Source organism: Fukomys damarensis, unplaced genomic scaffold, assembly GCF_012274545.1.
Source record: "Fukomys damarensis isolate Sample0158 unplaced genomic scaffold, DMR_v1.0_HiC HiC_scaffold_8, whole genome shotgun sequence".
In the NCBI taxonomy this organism is placed as follows: Eukaryota; Metazoa; Chordata; class Mammalia; order Rodentia; family Bathyergidae; genus Fukomys; species Fukomys damarensis.
Genome location: NW_022900920.1, coordinates 21480539 through 21497355, shown reverse-complemented (window position 1 = coordinate 21497355; position 16817 = coordinate 21480539). Strand labels below are relative to the sequence as shown.

Below are 16817 nucleotides of genomic sequence, written 5' to 3'. Positions count from 1 at the left end.
GTGGTTTGCTGGCAATCTTTGTGTTTCTGACTTTTTCCAGTCTTGAAAAACATTAATTTCGGTACTAATGCATTATTTATTAACAGACATGGTCCCATCTAGGATCTATTTGTCAGACAGTTAATTTTCCATATCTTTATCTCAGCATCAGCCCCTGTTCCACTTAACTGCTGAATTGGCTTGCTATGACTATTATAACAATTACCATAAACTCAGTGGTTTAAAACAGTTGTGGAGGTTGGAAGTTTAACTTTGGTTTCACAGTACTGAAATCGAGGTGTCTGTAGGACACACCTTCTCCAGAAGCTGTAGGAAAAAATCAGTTTCCTTGCCTTTTTCTAGCTTTTAAAGCTACATTGCTTGTACTTCTTAGCTCACAGAGGTTTTCCTCATGGTCAGGTTACTGTGTCTTGCTGCAGTAGTAAAAGACATAGTGATTACATGCCGGGGCTGCCCAGATAATCCATTAACATCTCCCCATGGCGGGTGCGGGTGCTGGGGCTGGCCTGGGCTGGGCACCCGGGGGCTTGGCCGGCTAAGCGCTCCCACTCAGGCTTCCGGTGGCCCATCCCGGTGCACATGGGCCTGCTGGGCCTGCAGAACCTGAAAGCAGACCCAGAGGAGCTTTTTACAAACTAGAGAAGACTGGAAAGGCCTCGTTTGGCGAGGTGTTCAAAGGGATTAACAATCGAACTCAAAGTGGTTGCCATAAAATTCACTGATCTGGAAGAAGCTGAAGATGAGATAGAGGACATTCAACAAGAAATCACAGTGCTGAGTCAGTGTGACAGTCCATACGTATCCAAATATTATGGATTGTATCCGAAGGGTACAACATTGTGGGTAATAATGGAGTATCTTGGTGGCGACTCCGCCCTGGATCTGTTAGAACCTGGCCCTTTAGATGAAACTCAGATTGCTACTGTATTAAGAGAAATACTGAAGGTACTGGATCTGCATTCAGAGAAGAAGGTCCATAGAGCTATTAAAGCGGTCAATGAATGTTCTACTGTCTGAGCAGGGAGAGGTAAAGCTGGCCAACTGAAGTGGCCGGCCCGCCCACAGATACCCAGATGAAGAGGAACACTGTGGTGAGCACCCCATTTTGGATGGCGCCCGAAGTCATCAGTCAGCCTCTGACTCACAGGCAGACATCTGGTCCCTGGTCATCATGGATATAGAACTGGCCGGGGGGAGGGGAGCCGCCCCATTCCAAGCTGCCTCCCATGAAGTTTGTGTTCCTCATTCCAAAGAACAACTCACGACCCTGGAAGGACACTACAGCAAGCCCCTCAAGGAGTTCATGGAGGCCTGTCTGAACAAGGAGTGGAGCTTTAGACCCAGGGCGAAGGAGTTGCTGAAGCACAAGTTTATAATTCGCAGCGCAAAGATGTCGAGCTCATCGACAGGTACAAGAGGTGGAAGACCGAGCAGAGCCAGGACGACTGCAGCTCCGATGACTCGGATGCAGAAACAGACGGCCAGGCGATCTGAGGCAACGACTCGGGACTGGATCTTCACAATCCAGGAGAAGGACCCCAAGATTCTGGAGGATGGAGCTCTTCGGCCCTTGGAGTTGGAAAGAAGTACGAAGAAAGACATCCCAGAGAGGCCTTTCTCTCAGTGTTTATCAACAAGTATTTCTCCTCTGTTTGCAGAGCTGAAGGAGAAGGGCCAGGCGTGCGGGGGGCGGGGCAGGGGGGACTGGGGTCCATAGAAGAGGTGCGGGGCGCCATCTACCTGGAGGAAAAAGCCTGCCCTCAGCATCTCCAACACTGGTGGCCCAGCTGGTGCAGCGGCTGCAGAGATATTCTCTAAGTGGTGGAATGTCATCCCACTGAAATTCCTTTGGCATTCAGAGTCTTGTTATTCCTGTTTTTTTCTTCATCCTCCTCCTTCTTAAAAGTCAACCAGAGCCTTTGCCAACTGCCGAAGAGGCACCAGCAAGGAGACGGCATGACGGGAACACCACCGCACCCGTCCTCACACACTGGAGCCACAGAAAGTCTCTCAGAGAGGACGGGGAGGGTCAGATCCTTCAAGCGTTTGTTTTATTTATTTATTGTTAATTTTAACCATAGTGAACATATTCAAGGAAAGTATCTTTAAAAACAAAAACCAAACCTTAAATGTGTATTTGGGATTCTGATCAGGCAACTGAAGACGTGCCCCGGGGGACGGAGGTGCGCCCTGTGGATGGGTGTACAGAGTTGTCTCTAATGCCGTTCTCACAGAACCCTCTGGTGTGCGCAGGGATCACTGCGCACAGGCTGGCCAAGTGCTTCTGTCCATAACGTTGGTGAAGTAAATATTCGACAGGCCTTAACTTGAGTCTATTGCTTTGCCTTTATTATATGTAAATTTTGAATTCTGTGACCAGTTGTTTGGATTTTGTTTTGTATTTGCAGGATTTGCCATTAATAATAATTAATGCTACTCTTACAGAACACTCCTGTTTGTTCCTCGACATTTGCAAAATTTTCTCGTTTGCCCTACCCTCTTTTGGGACATGTAGAAGTTGATTTCCCTTTTCATTGATGGTACTATTTCTTAGTGTTTAAATTGGATCATCTGTCACCTCACAAAGCTTTAAATTATTATTTTAAGTTTATCTCAGATGAAGTGCTGTCGTCTCACCTTTGTTTGTATTCGTGCCACTGCCCATCTGTGCCTGATGCCTCATCCTCTCCAACACGATTTTCCATTGCACCTTGCAGTGGAATCTGCTTATCATCTTGCCCACCTAGTAGTGTCTGGATGCTTACACGAATACATTTTATAATACAGTTTTTAAAAATCTCCCCATCACAGACCCCTAATTTAATCACATCTAAGAATCCCTTTTGTCATCTGAATTAACTTTCACAGGTTTTAGGTATTCAGAACTGGATGTCTTTGTTCAGCCTGCTATAGCTGCCATCTTACCAACTACACAATACCCCTTGCTCCACTATAGTTGCACATTGCTTACTTCAGTTTTATCCATAGATTTATCTCGGACCTATATTATCTTTAAATTTTCAGACCTATTTCAAAATTCAGATATAGACTCATATGTGTGAAGACGTTCTTATACCACACAGACCACCAGATGGCAAACTTTATCACTCTAATCATACTCCTAATCTAAATTAACCTGACAGCCTGAGTAGTTAAATATACCAATTTTAAAGATTGTCATAGTGCCATACAATTTGGGATCAACTAAACTGTTATCATTCTAGATAACTTCTGAGGACAGCTACATACAATAAGAATTTAAGAATTGTCCTGTGACTACTATAATGGCCTCTTACAGATAACTACTTTATCTAGCTCTAAGATTAACAAGCATATTTTTTGGAAGATTTTTCTAGAGCTGCATTCTCTTATTTTTTGGTAACTTTTTGTATGTTTTCCACATTTGTAGAATATGGTCAATTGTATATCTCTATTATAATTATACACAAGATTTCTCCTAGAACTTATTTCATTAATACTTTTATCTTAGGCAACTAATAATCCTTGCTACTTTTATTTCATAGTATCATATAATATGGAATATAAGAGGCATAAATGTGACAGATTTCTAAAATAACAAATTATTAGTTTATTGCTATATTGTTTTGCTTTCACAAATCATATATGCTTATGGGAACAGTATAATTCACTGGCATTAAATAATGACTAATATTATTCTTCTTTCCCACTTATAGAAAAGTTGGAAAAACATACATACATTTAAACAAATTAAAATTAATGTTCTACAAATAAAACTCACTCATATTTTCCAGTCATAAAGATATAGGTATAGATATAGATGATATACATTGTAATTGAAATTACTCTTTACAGTGATAATTTTTCTTTTGTTCATGAAATATATCAGATTTATTGTATTCACCTTATACCCATTCCATCCTTCTGTATCTCCAAACCCAAAGTAAGCATCATTCCATATCTTATTTTTATCATATATGCATGACTTTATATATATAATATGCATGTATATATTTATGAATATTAATTTTTTCTTATCTCACTTTTTGTAAAGTTTATTATCTTACATTTCCTGACATCATAACAAATTCTTTGAGAATATTTTAATGGTCATATAATGTTTTAACTTTTGAATATTTTAATTATTTAATCAAATGATTTCTCATTTTTTACTACAATAAACTACATTTTTGTAGAAACTAATCAATTTTACTGTGTCTCTCATTTCGTTATTATAAGGTCTGAACAGTGGAATTAATAGGTTGAGGATGTGTGTACTTTTGATGTTCATGTTATCTGTTTGCAAATAGCTGTCCAATAGGGAAAAATCAGTTGCATTATCTAAACACTCTTACTAAAGTGCATTGATTTAATTTGTGTGTGTGTAAATACATATATGTACACACCTTGAATATATATATATATATATATACACCTTGATACATCTTTTAATTTTGTTTTTACATTTTGTTTATAAATCTTATGAATGTTTCCTTTAAATTCTTTAAATCGTATACTTAATGAAATATTTATAAAATCATATTATCCAGCCAGCTACACTAATATTGGGTAAGAAAACAAACATTTGAAAGGGTAAATATAATTTCTAAAGGTAACAGGTGTTACAAAATGCAATGTAGAGGACTGGGGATTTAGCTCAGTGGTTCTGCTTCCTGCTTTGCAAGCCTGGAGTTTGATCCCCAGTACCAAGACAAAACAAAAAACAACAACAAAAAGAAAATGGAATGTATAGTGTTCTTCACCTATTAGTTTAGGGTTCTCTAGCTATCTTTTGAAAATCATTTATTGATGCTGTAATACAAAGGCAAAAAGAATAAAAATGATTCTATAAACTAGACTCATTTTGTACCCTTTAGTAAGTTTTATATTCATGTTGTGACTCATTTTTCCCTGAAAAAATTTTAGAGCCTGAGCTCTTAAGGTTTTTGTGAAGATACAGTCACATTTAAAAGCAGACCATAGTAGCACATGCCTATAATCTCAGCCTTCTGAGAGGCTGAAGCTCTCATATATATTGGTAAGTTTATCAATTTAACAAGACTGTTTCAAAATCAAAAATAATTTGCAAAAATGTCTATGGTTGTAGTTCAGCACAAAGGCCCTGGATTAAACTCTCAAGTACCACGAAAAGCATAATTTTCTTTAAAAAATAATTTTACCAAAAAGAAATCCAGTAGATAAAAGGACATCTATTTCAAAAAATCTTTCTTCCTTTCAGTGCTATTCCTTCGAAAAAAGTAAGATCTGTTTAAGGAAGAGGGTATTATTCTCAATGACATTGTACTTGATGTTCTTCTTTTGTTTGCACTACAGAAAGTCTTGCATGATCTGGTACATTATTCTCTGAAGGTATGTTTACATCATTTCCAATTAAATGTTTTAAGTCAGGAGGATACAATAAATTATAAATATTACTGTAAGTTCAAGCTAAAATGTTAGCAAGAGAATTGCAAAAGGATATCACTTAAACTCATTGGCTCTGTATATGTGATAATGTCTGATATGTATTACTTGAATTGATGAGCAGATAGTAGTTCTAAATTGAATTAAAAAGTTGATTTGGTCAATTTTTTTTAGGTCAAGACATTTAAATTAGAGTAAAGTTTGCTTAGTTAGTCATCTCACTTTTTTGTTTGTTTGTTTGTTTTTGGTACCAGGGATCAAACTCGGGTCCTTGCGCTTTCGAGGTAGGCCACCGAACTGCTGAGTTAAATCCCCAGCATCATCTCCCTTTTTGAAGCAAGTAAGCAGTGAATTCAGAAAGTAAATTATGATAATTTTCTTAGTAGTCTCAGAAAGGAATACATTAATGTACTTTGTTGATAACTATTGCATTTAGTGGACTAATACTTCATTTTTAGATAAGTTTGTTGAAAAGAAGTAAAGACTGGTTAAAATTACAAGGCTATTTAATAATATTTACAAAAGTTCACTTAGTTTACATTAGTTTATATGTTTCTTTGAAATTTTGTCTATATGGTCTTCAAATTGGCAATGAGCATAAGGTAGTTTCTTAATTAAGAAAGCCTAAAACATCCACTATAGTAAAATTTAATTGTTATCTGTTGATACTTCACACATTTGGATACATTGCATATTTGACTATTATATCTTGCAATATTTTGTGAGCAGAGTTTATGTCAAGTGAATGATTCATGGAAATGTAGTTTTTCATAAACATTTCCCAATATATGTGAAGGGTGAAAACCTACATTCAGTCCTTAATGTGACTAAAAAGAAGAGAAAAGGCAAGATTGTGTTTAGTAGCACCTATGCTAAATTGTGACTCATTATGACTTTACTATCCAAGGTGTCTCTCATATGTCATAAGCAAATTCAGAGACAACCTGAGAACATCTGATAGAGACACCTTGAGCCTGTGTTCAAAGAGCATGATTCTAAGGTTCAGTTACAGGGTACGCATGGGTCCTAAAAGAATTCCTTATTTAACAAATGCCTATTGATTACCTGCCACATACCAGATACTTGTTAGACGGTGAAAGTTTAACATGAATAAAATTATTGTTCTATCAATGAGGAGACAGATTTTTTAAAAAATAATGAACAAAATATGCAATGTGTTAGATGTAGAAAAAATAAGTTGCATTTGAGGGAGAAAAAAAGGACAAGATATTTAGAGAGAGGGAGAGAGAGAGAGATTGAAAATTTTAATGGAAGGTTCAGGAAGAAGTAAACAATGAAATTGAAATTCTAGGCAAGGAAAAAGTGTTGGCTACCTAGGCTTAATACAAACCATATAAATCTATTTCAGGTTATGTAGTATATTTATAGAACTTGACCTTTTTATAGTTTAATAATAGAAAATATTGTTCTGCTCAATGATTTCTGGACTCTCTTATTTGTAATTAAATCATTGTCTCTAGCTGTACCAGCTTAGGCATAGTTGCACCTGCATAATAAGTTGCTTCTTAGGATTTGACCATACTTGAAGCCCACTGAGCATTAGCTTTATTTGCTAGGTTACCCCATTACTTGTTCCATTCCTAAGGGAGTGACTTAATAAAGATAATATTATGTCTTTTAGCTACACTTTCTATTTTTCAACTTGTTCAGGATCTTGGGCAGATAAGAAAGACCTACTTCATGGAAGCTTTATCAGAGGCCTCAGCAGCTCAATAGCTTCTGTGTTGATTGCTAGATAGATGTCTATTTCTAAAGAAAGGGCTCTAAGAAGATAGTAAAGGATTCATTTCTTTTCCCTGCTACATTTAATCTTTCATCAACCAATAAGTGAATGTCTTGATTATAAAATTTGGAGATTTATGGGAAATTGGTATATCAGAATTACATAAGAATAAAGGAAAATTATAGGTCAATCATACTGAGTGTACTTGGCGAAAAATGAAAATCCATTTGGTAAAAGGAAAATAGCTATGGTCAGATATGTTTTTGCAGTGATAATATATCATGAATCAACATATTCAAGAAAAACATCCACCCTTTGAAAGGTGAAGCAGTGAAGACAGAAGGAGAGGCTGCAAAGTTCTTCAGAGCATTCTTGGTCAGTTTCACTGAATAAGCAAAGAAAGCTGTTGAAGTATCAGCTGTTGAGGGTTTGACTAGAAGTTAAATATATGCACATCTCTCATTTACCTCATCTTTGGAACTCATATCTCATAAAATCTCTATACAAAGCGCAAAAATTAGAGTTCAGCAACACATGATTCTAAAAGTTCACATCTAAGCAAAGTCTGAGAAGGGTGAGGTTTGGATAAATTTAGCAACATACAAAGAATAACTTCACAATGTTTGAAAATAAAGGAATGTGTACCTAATCAGCTTGTTAGGAAACTTCTTAGGTACCATAGATCTCTTGTCTCCTAGAGTGAACACACTCCATGAAAATAAGCTCAAAGTTTTAAAATCCAAATAGTTTGTCTATTCTACTGATACTACTATGGAGGAAACTGTGTAATACCAAAGTCATTTTTTTAGTGGCTTTTAAGCAAGTATGAAAACTCACTGTCTTAATTGTTCCCTGCCAGCAACAGGTATTGACCTGATCATGGGAACAGAATACAAATGACAGTATGAGGAGAGATCATAAAAAGTTGAAAGTTCAAGAGTTTCAAGATGATTCGACACAGTAAAAATAGGTTAACAATAATAGCTATAATAAAATTGAAAAATTATTAAATAGCAATGTGAGGGTCTGAATTTAGAAAATAAATTTATTCATAGAAATGCTAAGTAGGGAAGACTTTGTTGATCAAAGTTAATGTCAGAAACTCCTTGAAGGATTGATTTGGTCCAACAACATAGAGCAATTCTGAAAATAAACTATTTTGAAAATGGAAAAGAAATGCATGTTAATGAAAAGAAAGAGTTATACTGTATAGTAGTCCAATTACACCTGTATTATTCATTTTACATTTTATGAGGAGCATTAAACGCTAAACATTGAAAATGATGTTACAGAGAAACAGTTCTGCCCTACCCATGAGGCAATGAGTAAGCGCCTGCAGGGCAAGACTTTACAATTTGTATTTCTAAATGCCAGTACCCATCCTCTTCCCAGACTGTTTCATAAGTGTTTGTTGTATAAATAATGAATGGCAATGTTAAGATATTGGAACTGTTTAATTTGAAAGTGTGAAAACTTTTCAGATATTTTATATATATTGGAAGGAATGAGATTAGAAGTACTTACCCAACTTTAATGATTCAGAAAGAAAGAGACCAGTGATATAAAATTTGTTCAGTATAATCAAATAATTGTTTGTGCTGACTTGCTAAAAAGTATTTCTTTTGCTGGATGTATTTGTGAGTGGTAGATGACCATTTGTCAGAAAAGTCATAGGACTTTTAACCTTGCTTTATTGGGAACACTGGACCTGAATAACCCTCAGGATTCTTTCCAACTCGAAGAATAAGTTGTTCCAATGAGTTTGTTATTACCCTTGACTTTTTACATTCTGATTTTTGTAGTTTAGCACACTGTTCTACATTTACAAGAGCGTCAAATTATGTTAGTCTTGAGTAATATATTCTGCATCATCTTTCACTTTAAACATTTTCAAACAAAACCTCCCTTAAAATACTTATATCATCTTCTTCTGTAATAAGGGAAACAATACTTCATATTCATTTAGCACACCAATTAGTTAATGTACATCATGGGTATATTTCTGTAGAGACTTTCAGAAATTGTAATTAGCGGATATCATACTTCACAAAGAAACATTTTACAAAATAAACATTTTTAAAGTTTCTCAATATTGAACTGAAAGGGACTCCATTAGCTAATAGCAAAATGATTGCAGTTTCCTTAAAATATTTTCAGAATATTGACTAAGAGGAAACTGCCAGCATTTGGCTAAGGAAATATAAATATGTCTTGAAGAACTTCAAAATTATAGTCACGAACTACTGAAATGGTCAACACAAGCTCCTTATACACTTAATGAAAAAGCTAACTGGATTATATTGCATTTAGAATTTCTTAACCTAGAAGCTAGAAAGATGTGATTCAAAATTGAATCTCGAGCTTTGTATCGATTCCCAGAATCAAGGAGAAGGGGAATCTTTGTTTCTAAAATTAATTCTTAAGTGGGGGAGGGGGATTACTTGAAAATTGAACCAAGCTTTATTGCAACAAAAGCCTTCAGTCAAAATGACTGGCCAACAGGCAGGAGTCGATGTGTTCTTTCTATTGTAATCAGCTGCTTTTATATTACTACTAGTGAAGGTTGACTTGGTCATAATTTGCACCCCCTGGATGTCAAAGACAGAGCATTCACTTGCTCCTATTCTTGAGGGCAGAAACAAGCATTCCTCTAACAATTTAGACCTCTAAGTTGGTAATATATCTTCCAATAGCACTGTGAGGGCATACTAGATGTGAAATTGTTTTTCAGGTACAGATTTCAAAATTTGAAATTATCCAGTTTCCCATTTTTGCTCTTTGAGAAGTTATATGTATTAAACATCCATTCTGGGGATCTAGCTTTCAAATGACCTTTTCAGGACTCATCCTTTTGCTCATTTTGATTTGCTCAGATAAATTACAACCACCTGGCCTTTTGTACTAAAAAAGATTACGTACAAAATTGACCTTTTGATACTTATTGAGAGAGCTAGGTTCATTGTACTTGAGATTAAATGCTGTTGCTGTTTTCTTGGTTATGTATTAAATTATTTTATTTGAGGATGATAAAGCCTATACCTTGTGCCTTTTTGTTCTTAGCCATTTCCAACACTGAAGGAACAGAGATGCTGAGCAATATAAACAGAAAATAAATTTTAAAATAGTGAATATGATTTATTCAGATCCTATATGGTTGATGATTTTCAGATGTTATTTTTATTTCTCTTAACCTTGATAAAGCAAATGTTATTCTTCAAACAGTCTGCCCTTCACCATTTGGTTTATTAAGGTTCAAACTTTTTTTTTGTTTCTTATAAACTTTAAGCTTATGTTTGACTTAGAAGCTTTTTACTTGCTGATCGTTGTGCCTGAAATTTGCCTTTCTGGCTTCCTTGGTTCCATTCACTTAGTATCCCACTTGCTCTCCTATGTCTTCAGTGTAATGGGTTGGGCTCTTTGACTGTTTCTGGAAAGGGATGTGTGCGTTTCCCAGATTGGGGTACTGAAAAGTTTATGTATGACTCACTGGTCTCTTTTCTACCATGATACTCTGGGAAGTTTTTGTTTGAGATGTACTGCCACAAAATTGAAGGAGTCATATTACTAAATTACCAGTGGGAAGTTACCTAGACCTGCAGATTTTGTGAAAGTACGAAATGAACTTTTCTTTGTTAAACTACTGAGCTGTGCCTGTGTTAACTGACTGCGCAGGGTGTCAGGCCCAATGTCACTTATTAACGGATCTTCCTTTACTATCCTGTCTAAGGCACTTCCCCTCTCCAGTGCCTCTTTCCTGACCATCATATATTTTCCATTGCAGCTTTTTCCATAATATTAGCAATTATTTGTAAGTCAGTGTTGAACAAACACAAATTACATGTGCCACTAAATGTGACTTATAAGTGTCAGATTAATCTTTAAAATTGATGATAAGCATGTTACTTATTGACTTTTTGTTTTAATCTCAAAATATGCAAAACCAAGACAAAAATATTGTGTTGGAAAGGCCTATTACATTTTCCTATTGCTAACCAGTCTGTACCAGGCAATAGTAGAATTTTCAAGACTCTTCTGGTTTTTGTGTGATTTCTTTATTCTGAAGTGAGATTATCTTTGGCAAAATCTATGTCAGTGATGACTTCTCTGTCAACCAGAAAAGGATTAAGAGCCAACACTTCAATTTTAAAATTGCTTAAAGTAACCTTCAAAATATTCTGCAATATTTTTACATACAGTCAAGTTTTTACCACCTGAGAGAGATAAGGCTTTGTTGCTTTCAACTCCAAGCTACTTATATACTTCCTTCAATATCAAAATATATTGTCTGCAGTGTCTACACCCAGTCTCCCAGCAAATGTCTCAGAATGGTCTGTAGTATTTTTTATTTTTTTGCCAGCATGAAAATGTTACTGGATACAATCAAAAGCTTTTCCTCAGTTATCAGTTCCTAGACTCTAGATACATGTCTGGTACATCTTAAGAACTCATTTACAATGTGTTGAATTAATGAATTGTTGCAATTTTCAAATTTATTCATCAAGTAAGTCTAGAGATGAATGCACTCTCCATCAAATTATTCTAAGAATAGAAATTCAGACTTTTAGTCTAAACTCTTCAAGATCAACTTTGGGAATGTCAAGTAAAGAAGTTTATATAATCTGCTTCCAATCCTTAATGCAATTTGTTGGCAAATGAGCAACATTTTCTGAAAATTATTTTCTTATTCTAACGCATCCTGTAACATGATATATAGTGCTTCTTTTCCCATTGGCTGACAAAATAAGGTGTGTTGTGAAGTATAAGGTAAATATAAGTATACATTGGTATAACATCTGCATAATAGAAGCTTTGCATGAAATAGTAACCTTTCACTATTATGTAGATAAAAATTATTCTATTTTGAAAAAGTGTTCATAAGTTAGAATTCTTTGTAAAAGAAGTCATTAGTCACAAAACTGATGATAACCCGGAATGGGCTGTACAATGATACTATTTCATTTGGAGTAAAGAGAAGTGGTGAAGCTTCCAATGTTTTCTGAATGACTTCGAAATATTAAAATATATTTTTGTAAATATTTTCACTTTCTGGAGAGGAGGTGATAATATGATAGAGATATTGGTCTATTTTTCTTTGGTTCTTTCCGCACCACAAACTAGCTTTTTTTTTTCCAAACAAAATGATTTCACTGAGTTCTATTCAATGATTTGAAGCTTAATCATTTGATAAACATTATAGGAGCATTACAGCAACATTATTGCTTCTTTAAAATAATAGCTTTTGAATTGAGAAAAAGTCAAATTTTCACAAAGTTTTCCATTTTTAATGTTTTGTCTGTGAAGACATATGGTAACTGATGTCTCAGTGGAGAGTTATCGGCTCCTTCCATTTCCTTGGCTTCAAACTTCTATTAGTAAGAGAAAACTGATTTTGCCTCCCATATTTAAGAATGTATAAGCATGAATATGTAAAGAGAAGGAAGAACTGTTATAGTTTATTGTCTTTGGTATTTCCTAAATTAGCCTAAACAAAGTCAGTCTATGTTTAAAATATCCACATTCATAAAAGGGAGGTATGTCTTCTTTCATTCTTATCACTGGGAAGTTTTCCAAAACCTCCTGAGCTGGAAATAAGATCTGGCCATATAGTTTGTGCCACTGTGCTCTTTTATACTGACAATTTCTAGAGTTCCATGTGAATATTTTTCATGGAAATTATAATCTATAAATATATCATGCCGATGTCTTCCAGAGACAAAATCATTGTAGAGTTTAAATGGCATAGCATATACACCATTTTCCATTCTTTCCCATTCTTCATCTATCTGGTCAGAAGCTTGATAACAGCAAAAGATAGGCTTGAGTTTTGACCCAGTACTGCTCAAATAACATCCCTGTACCCCTCAATGACACAACAACAAGATCTGCTGTGGTCATATGACAACTCAGGACAGCATTTAGCTTTCAAATAGTGAAGAAAATTTGAATAATTTTTTAGACTTTAGTGAAATCTTCTGAACAAAATGGGCCATTCTAGGTAGTCACTGAGATTTATTTTTCAAGTTAGAGTAAATATTATAAAATGCCAGTTGACAAAGAAATTTTTAAAAGTGATTCTTTTTGGTAAATTTAAAACATGTCAGGAAGCTGCTAGAAAGTTTTCTCTCTCTTTTTTTTCTCTTGAGACAAATTCTCACTATGTGGCCCATGCTGTCCTTGACTCAGTGATCCTCCTGCCTCAGCCTTCCAAATGCTGATATTACAGGCATGGTCTAACATGCCCAGTGAAATTTTTCAGTTTAAGGCAATGAACTGTATTTTAAAACTTAAGAATGTTGCCTATAGTAGTTCAAAGATTGTAGAAACCTAGACATATGTATTTAAAGAAACCTGAAAATAAAAAAGATGGTTTGCTAAACCACTTCCATAGGCACTAGCATCATATTTAGGATAATTAACTTTAGACCAAAAGATGGGAAACAAAGTTTCCTAATATTCTGAACAGGAGTTTGAGCATTTTGCCTAGTAGACATTATATGAAATGGTAAAATGTTTTCCTAATTCGAAGCTATAAAAGACATTTCTCTTTATTTCTTATACAATCCTATCACCAAAAAACCAAAATCATTTGTTTATTTGTATTACTCTATGTTAAAAATATGTGTATTTATAACAGGAATACTCAATGTCATGAATTGTTGTTAATCTCTAATTCATACACTTTATTTTAGTGTGCAAACTCAAGGTCAGTGACATAACATTTGAATTACTGCTTTTATACATTTCCAAACCTTAGGAATGTAATTTCTATTGAAATGTTAATGCATTTTAGCGATTTTTATAGGAATATTTTCCATAACTTTTGTAGAATTAAAATAAGGTAGTTGAGGAACAACATGAAATGACTTGTAATACAAGTCCATAAAACTGACCTACTTTCAAAAGTAATTATCTACCTTTTTGGAGGATAAGCAATAAATTCTACAATATCAAGGGATATATCATAGTTTTTAAAGTTTAATAATAATTAAAATCAATTTTATGAAGCAAAATTTAATGTTTTAATTTATTCATGCATCATTCATTGTTAACTCATCAAATACTATAGAATATCAAATAATAGCTGTGAGATTAAAAACAACTAAAATAGATTTTTGCCCTCTAGAGGTATTCAGAAGAGCATGGTGAAACAAAGAAGTAGTGCCATATTAATTTAATGCATGCTTCAGAGGAGAGGTTTATCATTTCAGACATAGGGTGTGGTAGGACATCAGAGGCGAAGGAGAAGGACATGGAGAGAACCTAACCCTAACGGAGTGGTATAGGAAAGATAGGCCAACTGGAGCAAAGAAAGCTACTGTTTGGTTCTGTGTGTATGTGTTTTTTAGGGGTTTTTACCTAAAACTTAGAGAGTTGTATTTCATACTTTATTTGGAAAGGTAGCTAATATAATGTGACTCTAATTGTCAAATATAAGTGTGGATTTTCATATTACCTTTAATTTCATGGTATGTTTTATGACATTTTAATTAGTAAAACAGTTATCTTGAGCAACAAATATACTAAGAACATCTTTAATTTTAATTTAATTAATTAATTAATTTATTTATTTTTTGGTACTGGGGATTGAACTTGGGTCCTTGTGCTTGCAAGGTGACTCTAATTGTCAAATATAAGTGTGGATTTTCATATTACCTTTAATTTCATGGTATGTTTTATGACATTTTAATTAGTAAAACAGTTATCTTGAGCAACAAATATACTAAGAACATCTTTAATTTTAATTTAATTAATTAATTAATTTATTTATTTTTTGGTACTGGGGATTGAACTTGGGTCCTTGTGCTTGCAAGGCAAGCCACCGAACCGCTGAGCTAAATCCCCTGCCCTAACATCTCTAATTTTAAAAATTACTTCACAACAATACTTATGGTAGAGTGATTATAATCTGTTGCATTATGATCAATGTGTTCTCTTGGTTTTGTTGTTCTGATGAACAGAACAGTAGCAGATTAGATATAAAATAGGTACATCTGTTAGTGAATTCACATAGGATGTGCAAATGTTAAGCCTTATATAAAGAACACAATCACAGAAAATATATTTCAGAATTTCTTAGGAAAGTGCTAAATATTTTCTTCTAATTTTCAGGTTTCAGTCACAAATGGAAAGCGTTTACATCTAAGTCTGTTCTACTACAAAAGTGACATTTTCTGATTTGCAACATTTGGCAAAATGGAAACTAATTTAAAAATATGTGTTACCCATGGTGAAAAAAAAAAGCATCTGTTGCAATCAGTGTACCATCTTCAAAGACAAAAATTAGTGCTTGACAATTCAACAGAATAATTGCATCAATGAATAGTCCTTAGATACTCACTATGTGTCACAGTCTGTATAGAATGGATCAAATACATGATTTCTTTAGTCCTAACCTTACAACCTGAAGATATTATTGCTATTCTCATTTTACTTGTTTTTTAAATAACAGCTTTATTGAACTAAAATTTGCATACTACACAATTTATAAATTTAAAGCATATGATTTAGTAGATTTTAGCATACTGACAGAAATGTAGAACTATGATCGTAATCAAATTTAGATTATTTTTGTTATCCCAAACCAGAATACTCTACCCTTGACCTATAATCTCCCAGTCCCTTCCCCCAAAATCTAGGCAATCACTAAGCTACTGTCCATCTCCATAGGTTTTCCTATTCTGGAAATTAATTAATTAATTTCAAATTCAAGATAGACCATGCTCATACCAACAGTAAAGACCTTAACATATCCAAAAAATATAAATTCTGAAAAGAAAGCTCTTACAACATATTAGAGTAAAACTAGAAACTGACAGCAGAAACAATACTTAAAATGCAATAACTTTTCCCCGAACCTTACATATAGAGAAAAATGGGCACGGGAAAGTCTTGAGTGATTTGATTGTGGTCCGAGTAGAGGAGATAAGACTTAAAACAGTTTGTCAGAGGTACAGGTGTACAGGGGTGGAGAGGGAGTTAGGAAGGGTACTTTCATTATCCCCTCCTTTACAGATAAGAAAATTTAAACTTAGAGTTCTAAGTCATTGGGTTAAAGTCAAACAGATATTATCCTTCTCATAATGTTGCATGTCAGTAACTGGTTTCTAATTATGCTATGTGTCCATTCTAAATTTTGACAGAATTTAAGTTGCAGGCATGTTGTTGGCACTGCCTTTTCTTCTGGAAAAAAATTTGCAGTAATATATCCAGATATGAATTGGCAAGAAGGGGAGCACTTGATAGATATGGTGGAGAGCCAGACATTAGTAGCCATCACACCAAAGCCAGAAGGATTTCAGGAAATTGCTTCACCCTTCCTAAGATTCACACTAGGAATATTTTCTTACTTCCCCAAATCAGAAAGTCAGCTGTGTCAGCAAGAGTGGCCCCAAATAAATGTATTTGTCCAGTCCCCTAATTGCACCCTTTACTGATAACCTGTCTTATTCTCTAATTGTTTTGTTACATGTCATGTTTTACAAACCATAGTATTAAGGTGTGAGTAAGAACAATGTTTTTCTTCTCTGCAGAAAATACTATCCGGGGCTGGGGATTTAGCTCAGTGGTTCCGCTGCCTGCCTAACAAGCACAAAGTCCAGAGTTCAATCCCCAGTACCAAAAAAAAAAAAAAAAAAAAAAAAAAAAAAAAAAAGAAAAAAGAAAGAAACAT

The 16817-nt window shown here is 34.5% G+C and overlaps 1 protein-coding gene and 1 pseudogene across 1 annotated transcript in view; both read left to right on the top strand.

Annotated features, from left to right (window-relative positions):
* Atrnl1 (attractin like 1) overlaps positions 1-16817 on the top strand; it is a 656020-nt gene that overhangs the window by 419596 nt on the left and 219607 nt on the right. The gene's annotated exons all lie outside the window — the stretch shown is intronic.
* LOC104869413 lies at positions 580-1841 on the top strand (annotated as a pseudogene).